This window comes from Leptosomus discolor, chromosome 1 (assembly GCF_034619465.1).
Source record: "Leptosomus discolor isolate bLepDis1 chromosome 1, bLepDis1.hap2, whole genome shotgun sequence".
In the NCBI taxonomy this organism is placed as follows: domain Eukaryota; kingdom Metazoa; phylum Chordata; class Aves; order Leptosomiformes; family Leptosomidae; genus Leptosomus; species Leptosomus discolor.
This window is the reverse complement of record NC_141391.1, coordinates 151,840,974-151,854,523: the sequence shown is the minus strand read 5'-3', so window position 1 is coordinate 151,854,523 and position 13,550 is coordinate 151,840,974. Positions and strand designations below refer to the sequence as shown.

Genomic DNA, 13,550 nt, shown 5'->3' with positions numbered 1-13,550 from the left:
TATTGAAATGGTCTCAGCTTGCCAGTGAAGGACAGTTATAGGTAGGTACTATTAACTATTACCAACTTGTATCCAGTACAGCCAGATGTGGGCACACCAGCAATTGTCATAGCTCTCCTGCATCAGTGAATGACATCAGTGCCAAGACCAAGGGGTCCAAGGAGCTTCAAAAATACTTGAGATGCACATACTGCATATAGCTTCCACACTCGTCCTTGTCCCTCTGTTCTTGCCATCTCCTTCTCTTCTCACAACTTCTTACGTGTCCAGACCTATGCCTTTTTCTCATGCTTCATTACCCTTCTGTCAACAGCAAAGAAGTTTCTCTTTAAAAATTTCCCTCATCATACTGCTAGACTTTTATATCTGACCTTTGGCATCTGTGTAAGAAGCCTGAGTTACAGGGAGGGCTCTGGACAGAGTAGGGCAGCTGAATTGCAGTAGTGAGGCTACAGCTTATTTAAAAAATGATATTTCTCTTGTTTGTTCTGCTCACTGAAGCAGGCTGTTGTTTCTGATTTCCTTCCAAGGAAAAGTGTGAGTGCTGGACAACTGTGAAGAGAACAGCGGTGTGTGTGGTGGGGTGGGTGTGTGTGTTCAAAAGTAGGGTTCAGCCACATTTGGAGACAGGGTAAAGAAGCAGGACCCCTCCTGTCCATTTGTGTATGAAGACGGAAGCATTAACCCCCACGATGTCTGTGCTGAGGGCTTTCAAGCATTGGTAAAGTTTGCATGACAGCCCTGTGGGACATCTGGAGCTGCACCTCTGTGGCAGATGGGGAGATGCTGTCAACAAAGACGTGGAGACAGCAGAGGCAGCAGAGGTTTCTGTGATAGGGACACACACCTCTCCCTTGCATTTCTGGAGAGAGAGTTTTGGTTATGTGCTCTATTTTATCTGAATTGAGGCTCTATTTTTCCATAGTGTTCTATCTTCATACCCTGATCCTTGACCCTGCCCCATTCTTGTCCCAGCCTCCATCTTATTTCTGATCAGTTCCCTTAGTTTCTAGCATTTTCTTATCCTACAAGGCTATCACTCCTACAGTGTCTTAAGCTCTATGACCATTTTTGTCATCCTTTTTGCCAGGCCTTGTTTGTCAAGCTTTCCTTTGTGACTCCCAAATGCCCTACCCATCCCTTGAGCTTGAGTTTGCCTGCCATCCTTGTGCTGGTAACCACCAAAATTCTCACCTGGGGTTTGGCATGTAAATTGAAAAGGAAGCAATTGGTTGTTTCAGTAATTTAACAATTTTGGCAAGTTACATACAAAGATGAGTCTGAGCCAGGAAGGTCAGAAGTGGGGATGAATGACAATGACTGCTACAGCATGTTGTATCTGGGCTTCCAGTTAAGGGACTTTCATACTGATCTATGGCTGCCCGTTTTATGTCTCTTGTAGCTTGTCCCACTCTACAGGCCTTCTGCTTTCCTTACTTTTTTTCTCAAGGCTTTCTCTTGTCCTCTCCATTTCTAATGCACCCAGACCCCAACAGCAGTCCTGAATCTGTCCATGTGTGAGACAATATTCTATGTAGAGCCGGAGGTGGTTGAAGCCACCATGGCTATTTGGAAGTGAGAAACAGGAAGACAGAATTTTTGCTTTTGAAACACAGCAGCTTTTATATATGATCTCTTTACGTGACTGTCTTAGGTGAGAAGAGCATCCCTGCTTCCCACCTTGTGTCAGAAGAAATATCAGGGCATATGCAGGACTATTAAACTGATGGGTCAGCTTTATGCTGGCCAGAAAACATCTCGTAGCTTCTGCCTGGTCCTGCAGTCAGCCATGGGCTTCATTCGTACCTGAATTTACAAATACAATGCAGTGAGTAGGACAAAAAAATGGCAGAGAGGGAAAAACACAGGGTCACCGTGGAGCTGGTGTCCACAGCTGATAGCTATGCTGCTCTAGAATGGCTCAATATGCTGCTGGGAGAAGCTCATCAGATCATTTACAGAGCCTGTCACCCTGCTCAAATCATGAACAGGCTCCCCATTGAATCAAGGCAGAACAAAAGTCAATCAAGACTGAAATATGTGGGTCAGACAGCCTGAATAGGCAATCAGTTCCTGGGTGAGCTAGGCATATTCCTAAATAAGCTCATCAGGGCTCCTGATGGGAGAGCCTGGGACACAGGGGCTCCCTGTGCAGCTCTCCTGATCCCTGCTGAATGGACAGCCAGTCACAAGTGGTGCTGTGCTGAATTTGATAAACCAGCTCGGGTTTATTCTTTCTTTTCCCACTCCATGATCAGGCATTTCCCTAAATGAGATAAATCCTGTCAGAACTGATGCCGCTAATAACCATCAGCCGTCTAGTTTTAATTAGAGTTTGCTTCATTAATGCCCCAACTCCTCTCTGCGCAGCAGATTAAATAATGTACTTGCAGCTCATTTACACAAACCCCCAAACTGCAGGGCTGAGCTGCGATCCTTTAATTAAACAGCCTGGCTGATCCCTACCGCTGCCTCGGCTCATCAGTCTAAGCCGATTAAAGAGAATAGGGACTAATAAAGAGCATAAACAGGGAAGTGACTCTCATCTCTTCAAGGGACTTGGAGACTCCAGTCGTGATCGGATGCTTTCTCCTCCTCTACCAGGAACCTTACCTCAGACCACATCACTTCCTTCTGGGACCTTCAAGAATGGTCCTGCTTTCAGCAGGAACCCAGCCTCATCTTGTGGGACATAAATCCTCTGGTAGAGGACCCTTTCTTTGCTACCCATCCAGCTAAAAATGCTTTGGCTTCGCCTGGGTGGAAATGATTAGGAATATGCCGGTGTCTAATCGCTTCTCAGAAGCCAATCTGATGAGGCGGTTGTGATCATTCCCACTCATATTGTTCTGCTTTGCTTCACTGACTGCCACAAGCAGTGCTAGCCCCCTTCTCTCCTCCAGCATGTGAATTACTTGCAGGAGGGTTACAACTCCATGAGATTAGCAATGCGAATTTCCGACCTGGCTGCTTAACTGGGTTGCACCAGCAATCAGCAAGACTGGTGCTGTATGCCATGAATATTAGGAGGCAGATTTGATCTCAGAATCTGCCCCCAAGAAGCTCAGAGCCAGAGTACAGTATGAAGTAATGGCAACAGTGGGCAGATTCCTTTTGCTGAACTCTTAAGACTTCTTCATTTCCAAGTACTGTATAAGTCCTGGATGTGGACGACCATTGTCTCCATCGGACTTGTACACCACTGGCTTCATGACCATACCTCATCTTGCAGGTTGGGCTTCCACTGGGGATGCCAAAGATCAGGTTTAGGGGAATGAGAAGACTCCACGGATGGCAGTAGGAGCTAACCCTGCTCCTTTACTGAGGTGATGATTAGACTCTGATTTAGCTGAACCCTATAATTTCATAAAGCAACTGCTCTTTTTCTCACTGGCTTCTGCCTGTTAACGGCAGGGTTTCATTCTAGGGATTTGAATAGCCTAGTAATTGCATTTTCCACTTCTCCCAGTCTCACACAGTGGAGACTGGCATCCCAGAATAATGACCTTAAAATGTGTCCAGCAGCAGCCCAGCTCTAACAGGATTACACACCATTTTCCTTTGTGTGAGGTAATAGGGCTGAGATGAGAAAGATTTGTTTCTATTAGAGTAATGAGAGGAAATGATGGAGTCACAATTGGAGGAACAGTATATTCATTTGGTTGCCTTTCATAGGCTTTTCGGAGCCTGCCTCTCGCTCGCCTGCAGTGCTGAATAGGAAATCAGCAGAAAATCATCTCTGTGATGGGAAAAGTTCTACATAAAACTTTAAGTGCCTGGGGCAGGTCCACTTTGGCAATGAACATGGGTATAGCGCTGTAGGGCTGAAGGATCATGTCACAGAGGAGACTGGATGGGATCTGGGCACATTTGTGTGAAGGTCAGGATCAGATGCCAGATAGCTCTTTGGGAAGGGAGGATGTTCCACTTGCATTTGTGGGAGAGAAAAGGTCCTTCCTATCTGGAAGAATTGCAGATAAGACCTGACCTGCTTTTAAGGCAAAGGAGACAGAGTCCTCCCAAGGTCCCCCAGGAAGAGTAGAGGGCGGGGATCTGAACAGAATCTTCTGGAAGGACTTGGATGTGTACTGAGCAGAAGGGCTAGGGTCTGCAACATCTGTAGAAACATCTACGGAAAAGCTGGGCAAGCTTTGCTCATATTTTCCCATAATATTTCCTCACTTTCCAGTAGGAAGATTGCTGCTTAGATCAGAGTTGAAACATGATTAGTGCAACTGGCAAGTGTTTACTTCGTGATTACAGACCAATTAAATTGTAACTCAATATAGTTTAGACTTCAAACAGCTGTGTACTCATTTCCAAAGTGCCTGCTGGATTAGTCACCATCACAGATTGGTTACTGCCTGGCACCACAGCACCAATTAGTGGTAAGGAGACATGTAAGCCATTGGCTACATCTCCAAGACAGCCTTCCTTGCAGTTCTGGTGAAATTTCCCCTTGCCACCCCTTCTGCTTTACCAAATGGAAATATGTGGTTTTGCTGGAAGAGGTCCTTTGTTCTTGTTGCTCCATCTTTGCATGTAGGAGGGTGAAAAGTGGATGGACAGATTTTGAACAGTTCTTTGAAATCAAACCTTCAAACATCTTTCTTTCCAGCTCTCTGAGCTGCGTAAGAGTATGCTACACCCTAAGCAGCACACGTTTAAAAACCAAAACCTGATTTCATCTACTTCTGGAGGTCTGCTGTCTCTGACTCTTCATGTCTGTTTACCTGAACTTTCTATTTCCATTGAACATGTGTTTGTTCTTTGTCTTACGAAGTCATGATGGAAGGCATTGGCACAAAAGAGCCATGAATATTATCCACTGCACAGTCACAGCATCATGTCCCTCTTTGGCTCCCCACTGCTGTAGCCCAGGAGCTTCTCTCCTCTCAGTACAGCTCTCACTTTGCCCTTGGATCACTCTATGTCCTCTAACAGCTAGATCCTCCTGAGAAATCCACAAGACTGTTTGGATTGTGAATGCAATACCCCTTAAGACAGAGGCCCGTAAAGTTGATGAGAACAGAACCGCTCTCCAAGTCAATTCTCCTTTTAGATATCACTGAAGCATCTTGATAAAAAACAGGTGGGGAATGATGATTTTCCACCAGTATCCATCACTCTTTAAGCCTAACAGAAAAACAACTGAGCTATCAACATTTTTTCTGAATTTGTAAAAGGTTGACCTTGACTGACAGAAAGAATGCAAATCCAGTTCATGAAATGAGAAACCAGCCATTCTGGTTTAGGATTGCTGACAGGATAGTGGATATATAATCTGGAGGTCAGCGCTTCCTCTCAGCTCAGAGGTACTCACTGGCTCAGGCTCAGGTGTGAAGAAACATGATAATGATTCTAGCCTCTATCAAATCTGATCTATACCCTACCACACAAAACAGCATAACAACTCTAACTAATTGGCCCCTAGCCGGCAGTGTCAAGTGCAAGCTTCTACAATTAGTGGACCATGGAGGCTGAATTCTCCCCTGATTCTTAATGGAGAACACTCCAGGTCAGGCTTACAGCACCTGGACATGCCAGTGCAAAGCAAGCATCAACTCCCATGGTCTGTGCCCTGTGTGGTCTGAGGACAAATGACTTCATATACAAAGCTCTTCAATCTGACTTCTTTCAGTCTTCTTCAAACTTGTTATAAAGTCCTCCACTGCACTTCTTTGGAAAACACACAGGAGAAGTTTGAGCACCATTTCTGCTTTGTTAGCACATCCTGTTTGTGCTTCTTTTCTAATTTCTTTTCCTTATTGAGGTCACAGGCATGAAGAGAGGATTTTTTTCTGCTTCTTAACAGCTCATCTACTTCTTATTCTTTCCTCCCTGTAGACTTAATAATCCTGTTCAAGATATTACGATTGGAAGTTGTGAGGATGCAGCAAACAAGCAGGGATGGGTCAGCAAAGTTCACACAAATATTCCCCAGGCTCACAGTTGTCAGAGTTTTGATTTTAGTCTGACACAGAATGGGCAAGGAGTAATATCTAGACCCAGATTTGAACTCTTCCTGAACTCGAGAGTGAGTAGATTCCTCACTTTTTATGGGTGTTTTGTACAGTCAGGACTAGCAGCTTTAATTGCTTTGCAGGAGCCTAGGTCCAGAATCACAAAGGTATTTAATGCGTATAGATTTAGGGGAAATGTGGAAACACAATTATAAGCAAAAACTGTTTTAGAGAACATCCTTAACATCATAGTTACAAACAACCTTGGGAATCTCTTGCAGGGAGGTATAGTTGGCAGTTCTTCTGGTACTATGACCTGGGAGGAATGGCTCTTTCTGGAAGCATCCAAAGACACAGGAGGTGAGTTTCAGTTGCAGTGTCTCAGTCCTGTAAAGCAAATCCACCAGGACATTTTGGCATTATCTCCCACACAGGCATTTCTCTGCTCCTTCTCTCCAACAGCTGGTGCAGTCACTTTCAGGCAAGTTTGGAGAACATGAGGGTAGGGAAGTGAGGAATACATGGGCTCTTCAATAGGAAAAAAAAATCTCTGGAAGAAACTGGAGTCTCCCCATCACATTGGTTGCTTTGTTTGCCTCTATCAACACCTTTCTTCAGGAAGGAGGAAGGTGGCAGGAGAGAGAGGCTGAAGAAAACCTGTCTGAAGTATCCTCTTTTGAAACTGCAAAGATACCCATCAGACACCTGTTTTCTGAGAGCCTGAAGCTGTATCCAGCCATTGCCTGGCCACATGTTCTTCCAGTCCCTCCTTTTCCCATGTTGATTCTGTCGCTTACATGGGTCCTGTCCTAGAGGAATTCAGACCTGGAATCAGGTACTCTTCTACCACACGTGAAAGAGAATCAATATCACAGCCAACCTCACTGTTGTGGGAGTTACCTTCAACAGCTATTGAGATCAGTTAGTTTCTTTTATATACTAGATGTTTCCCTCATGGCTTGCAGGTGATTCTCGTGTTCTCTCTCCTGTATTGCAAAGAATTCCCTGCCTGTAACATGGCAACTTCTTGGTGCTAATGGAATGCAACATAAACACCTGCTGTATCCTGTGTTTTGTGTGTGATAACGCCACAGAGATGCACAAGAAGTAGTATGAGAGCTTTGGAAATAGACCTGTATCTAGCACTGGAAAATGGGCCCAGACAGTTGATAAAGTAATAGCAGGTGGACTGTGGTGGAGCTTGCACCATTCATTCTAATCCTCTACTGATATCATCTGACCTGATCTGCATCAGTCAAGATGCACCCACCCCCAAAACTGGGCCATTCCAGATATTTTGTATACTAAGGTGTGTTCTGTTGAACTTGACAAGAGGTTCTGTGGACCCTCTGTTCACAGACTTGTTCATGACTTGCAAGACAAAGACAGATAAGGCAAAGAGATGGAAAAAAGAGCCAACGAGAAAGAAAGGGAGACAGACTCACCCCAACAAAGATAACAGTGCTACTGTAAGGAAAATAGTTGGCAAACATGCTATACGGAGAAGGAGAGAAGGAGCAGGAAAAGCAGGAAGTTAAAAAATAGTGTAAACAAAATAAGAAACTGAAGGGAACAAGAACATATTGAACAGGAGATAAATGAGCAGGTCCCTTGGCTGGAATGTTCCTGTTCATGCCAGCATTCTTTGGCAGTGACAGCAACGAGGCTGTGGACTTTTATTACATGTTTTCTTGTAGCGTGATGTCAATCCAAGGGCCTTTTGTCTTTTCTGTGCTCTGCAACACTAACTCACTCCTATGCAAGTTCATCTTTTGACCACCCCCATGGGGCAGGCTCTACGCTCAGATAGAATAAGCTCTCCTTTTGGAAAAACATGACTGTGCTGCGGAGTTCCTTCTGCACATGGCCCTGGCAGGCTTTCATATGCTCCATGAAGAACTGAATAGTCTGAGATGCTGAAGAGGAGCACACTGTACAGCTGCTCCAGGCCACTCTATTTGGGTTCTGCGAATAGCTAGATAGCTGAGGGAGAAGGTGTAAAAAAGTTGGAAAATTTTTGGAACTGTCACCTGACCTGTTCAAAAACTGCAGAAGAGCTGGAGACCACTCCATCTTTTGTGAGGAAACATCATCCTGAAGAAAAGCATCAAGACATAAACAGGAGCTGAGTTCAGTGAGATTTTTCTTTTGAGACTGAGGAATTTAACTCTGGCCACACCATTTGGAAGTGTGCTCTAGTAACTTTTAACCATCTTTGGTTGACAGCTTGGTACTTTCCACACATAGATTGTACCATCATCCCACTGAGAACTGTATTTGCCTAGTGACTAGAGCCATGTGTCACCTTTGTCATGTCCCACACTGGCATGTTGCTGCTTTCCTGTAAACAGGTTATGATGCTGTTATTATTGCCTGTGTATCTGGGTTGACTGCAATCTCTCTCATTCCGTCTTTTGGGCAAAGAGGAATTTTTGGGAATAGGCTGCCCTATGTACACATTGCTGGTACTCTTTTGCACATGTCTTCCAGGGTGACTGGCGAAATGTAACAGATGCCTGTAATTTCCCAGAATACCCTGATGTGAGAGTGGTAGGTCAAGATGCACAAAAATGGACGATGCAGAATGGCATTGTGAAAATTACTGCTGTGCTCTTACAGCAAAACTGGATCTGATAAGCATGATACAGATTGTCTTAAATTAGAGCGTATTGGGCTAGATCCTCCACTGGCTTTGGTGCAATCCGCTGGCACAATGCCATTTAGCACCATCCATAGTCCTGCTCAACAACACAGTAGGATTGCTTGTGTCAAGGCAAACTCCTATTTTTCTTAATGATCTTGCCCCAAAAGGTCCATGTCTGAGTACAAAATATAGAGATAGCAATCATTTTCATTCCTCATAGGGAGGAAAAGTTGAAGTGGCCCTAGGGAAATATGAACTTGTATGACCAAATGTGTAAGCTGCTAAGTCATCCTGTTTTCCAAATGAGAATGAAGAAAGAAAAGGGAATAAGACATCAGTGAAAAGAAGTAACATGAAGTGGATCAGAATGTGAGTGAAGCAGCAGTGACACAATAGGTTAGAACCTGGAAAAATAGAGCTTTGTGCCTGCTACATAAGGCTGTGTAGGTGGTGACTGGATTAGGGAAAGGAAGAAGGCATGCTAACCATGCTGTTTCTAAATCTTGGTCTTCAACCATAGACCAACCCAAAATCTTAGATCTGAACACACTGGCAAAGTTAAAATCTGGATCATATCTGATTTCCTAAAGATGGCAAATGGTGTTTGGACTGTCTGTGTTGAGGATGGTGATTTGAGGCCATGTTACTTTTATGTTGAGGAGGACCGGGCTTCCTTCTCCTTGGTTTGACACAAACAGTGGCCTTCTACTGGCCTGCAGTGACCACAAGAGATGAAATAGCCAAGATACTTGATAATACAAATAAAATTTATCTGGGTTTCACAAAGATCTTCCTGTGAAGCAGCTAACTCACTACCTTCAGAAATCAATTACCCTGATCCCTTAGGGAGGAACCTGGAGGTGCACTCCAGCCTAGGGTCTGTCACAACAGGTGGACAAAGAAGACCACAGAAGCCCTTGCCTAGGGCATCTATAACTGCCAAGAGGTGTGTCCCTCACCCAGCTCACAGGCAGCTGAAATAGGAGAGCAAAGGGCTGAAGGGGATATGCAAGGTTTCCTTGCCTTGTAGAGGCTCTGCTGCCTCACAGCCCTGAATTCATCTCATTTTAGCAGTGAAATTCTATCTTCTGCATGATTGCACCGGCAGGCTTTTGTCAGCGAATTTGGTGATGTTCAAACCTGCCTCAGGGATGAGGAGCCAAGAGATCTGAGTCGAAGTGGCAGAAAGACTGCTGCTGAGAAGCCAAGTTTCTCTTTCCCGGGGTGCTGAGCGGGCAGTTACACTAATGCAGGATGCCATCTGTTTTTTCCTTCTCTAAAAGGTCGTGTTTACCAAACATTGCATAGGCAAGAGAGGTCTGGGGTTAAAGTAAAAGTAATTAAACCCTGCAGAGCCGGGCCCCCTATGCCTTCACTGTCTGCTTGGTGCTTTTCACACCTCAGTGATAAGCACAGGTGCCCTGTTTGACACAGCCACAAGTAACCCCCTCTGCAGTGACAGGCTGTGGGACCTCCTCCTAGTCTAACCTGCAGCAATCAGCCTGGGTTGTCAAGCACCGAGGTGTGATGGGCAGCTGAGAAAGGGGCTCTACTTCCTAAGGTGAGCCCTGTGCTCCTGCAGGTGATGAAACAGGAGGCATGGCTAGGAAGGGTGGAGGAAAGAAGGGTATTGCCAGAGAGGTATCCCAAGTGTCATTCTGAGGTGTCACCCAGCCACACATAGAACTATAACAAAAAAACTGTGTGACAACCACACCACCCAGCACAGCCAGCCTTGCACCATAAACACCACTTCTTATACAGTGGGAGCTGCCTTAGTTTTCCAAGTGACTCTCCGGAGGAGCCCATCTGTCTCCATGAAAAAGTAGAGAACCTAGTCCTCAGGTGGTTGAAGTTAGTCATGGAGAGCCTGGCACTCAGGCAGGCAGCCAGCCCAGACTGATACCTGGACAATCATCTTTGCCCCATGAGGGCATAGGGTGCATCAGAAAAGTTTAGCTCCTGTAGTGCTGTACCGTAGCAAAAGACACAACAACGTGGGAATTACACAGCACATGGAGATCATGTTTAAATACCAAATCCAAAATGGAGGCCCTGATTTTGGCATGTTGGACCCTGTGGGACATGATGCATTTGCTAGTATTATTACATTTTCTGTCTGCTTAATGCACACCTGACCAAAACCACTTTAGGCAATATTGAAAAGATGTTGTCTGGTTCAGTTTGTGCTAAAAGATGTTAAATTTAATTGATTTCCAATATAGTTACCATACTGTACTGTCAAATCTATTTTACAGGTATGTGTGCCAGCCTTTTTATGAAACAAGTAATATATTCTGAGATGGGTAATGAGCTTGGCTAATTATCATTAATTCCTCTTGAGTAAAACTAGTGTGAGGAGATGGCTTGATGCCACTGCTTTGCAAGGTGTTACGTGAATGTAGACAAAATCAGAATCTTGTTCCTATATTTGTCTGTGTTGGGGGAGACTGTCTGAGAAAGCTGCAGCTCGGCTGGCAGGGGATGGTTTGCCAAGATCAAGTTCCAAGTTCCCTGCTTCTCTGGCAGGAGAGACTCTTGCCTTCCATCATTTTCAGCGTACTCCCACAGAGCATTGCCTCCAAGTCACCCTAAAATCTGAACTTAAAAGCAAATCAGAAGCAATTCTTTTACACTCAGACCCCCAGCATGTCAGAAATCTCTGAACCTTGAAAAGACCCCATAATATATTACCAAGCCTGTCTCAGCCATTTTTTTCATTGAATTCTGATCAACCCATTCACCATATGTTATGGGTGTCCTCAGGGAACACTGAAATGAAATAAACTGAAAAGGCACTTTAGACCCTGCTAATTCAGCAATTGTTTTTTTTTTTTTTTTTTTTTTTTTGAGTAGGGAGAGGAGAGAGGACAGGGGAAATGCTGAAATGTCTTAAGATGGAGGGAGCACAGGTTCTTGCAGACTTGAGGTCTGGACTTTGTTCTCTTAGCATTAGCTAGTGACCTGTTTTTCTAATTCTTCATATGACACTTCGCAAGGGATTTTTATTCTGACATCTCTGAAGCTTTGAAGTCTCGTGACTCTCAGGCCATGATAACACTAATCGCTTACAGCACTTTAGAGCAGTGTATATACAATAACCAACCGACCCTCATAAAGAGTCTGTGAAATGGATTCATAAATTTCTGTGGTCCTTCACAACCAGTCCATGTAGTCTTTGCCTCAGTTACAGGTCACAATCCTGCACACTGACCTTGAATACCATGAAGAAGGCGATTGGTAAGTTATGCATGGGAAACAGCAATGTGGTCTTCTCCTGCTATGACACAGGGACACAAAGAGGAGGTGATATTAGCCTCTGTAGTACCTCGCACCCATAGCTTCCTCCTATCCAATTAGCTAGATCTTTTTGCATAACCACTATACCTGCCAACAGGGCTTCTGAACATCTTCTTGAGTGACTGGTTTGTTGCACTGCTGTTCAAGTCCAGAAGAGCGTTACTCTTTTATTGCTCTTATTTAATAGCAACAATTTTTCTTCTTGTAGGAGAGAAGGAGTAAAGAGATTAATTCTGTGTCTTGATCATATGGGAGCTGTGTAACTCTGCAGTGATCAGTGAGAAAGCCCAGTTTTAATTTCTTACAGGACTAACATTAATGTCCTGGAGAAGAGTAGCTCTCCTGGCCCTATATCCCTGTTTAATCACTCAGCTACTCTGTAAATACCTTTCTGAGAGTCCTGAAAATTACTCAGACCGTGAACTGATTCTGGTATTTGACAGAATATGGGCAATGGAATGTAGTATCTGGAGCATCCAACTTCTGTATTCCTGCCTACAGGTCTAGCTTGAAATTGTCTTGAAATATTTAGGGGGAAGGGGCTGCATGTTCTTTCTCAAGTCATCCGTACAGGAATGTTTAAGCCAGACAGTCAAGATCCAACAGATAACCATGGTTCAACTCCACAGCTGCCAGTTAGAAGCACAGATCCTTGCCAAGATGGGAATTTGTGTTTCCAGCAGCAAGGAGGTGGTGTGGAGTATGCAAGGAAGTGCACCATCCTAATGCTGTAGGAACTGAAAAGCAGTCAAATCTCTCCCAGGGCAGAGTATGATACAACAGCTCTGTACAGACATTGGGAGCTGATACTACTAGGCATGGGTGGATGGGCTTCTCTGGTTTGAAATTTTAGTATCAGTGATTTGGGCTTTAGATTTCCAAAATACCAGGAAGGGAGGAAAAAGGAAGTAATAAAAAACCTCTACATAATACCATTTTCCTCTATCATCTCCCTACATCCTTCCCTCAGTGTACTCTTTATAGAAAATCTTCCTGAGAAATCTGCACCTAGAAGCTAAATATCAGAAATCTCACTCACCCGTGCTAGACAAAAATATTTGTTGATGTCCTGATGAATTGTCTCAGTGAGAGCTTTTTCACCATCATGCTTTCTTGAAACAAATGCTAGGATTCATCCCAGAACTCTGATATCCCTGTTTTGAAATGCTGGATTAGCTACAGTATTTCATGTAAACCCTGAGTCAGATTGTCTGTAGTCACCATCTTCGTTAACAAAACTGGTTTCTGCCTGCAGCAGGCATATATGTCAGCAGTGCAAAAGTAGCAGGAGATACCTGAAATATGAGAGATGTTTTCTACAGCAGATGAAATCTATTTGTAGTAATGACTAAGCTAGTTGCTATGGGTCATAAAAGTCATGCAGGAACATCTAGGAAGAACAGAACAGCCGACTTTGTAGACTTCCTTTTTTATCTGATTGCAAGTGATTTACATTAATATCACAGCTTTCAATCAAACAGAATTCAAAGACATTACAAACCTTTCCTACCTGATTGCATGACTAGCAGAAAATTGCTTCATTTATCATGCAGTAAAAACTGTGAAAGGTGGTGGTATATGATACGTTAGGACAGCAAGTAAAGAACACTGATTACAGTTGAAACTGCAGGGGTGATGCTAGG

At 44.1% G+C, this 13,550-nt stretch overlaps 1 protein-coding gene across 1 annotated transcript in view; it reads left to right on the top strand.

Moving 5' to 3' along the window:
* IQSEC3 (IQ motif and Sec7 domain ArfGEF 3) overlaps positions 1 to 13,550 on the top strand; it is a 100,492-nt gene that overhangs the window by 47,233 nt on the left and 39,709 nt on the right. The window lies entirely within an intron of this gene.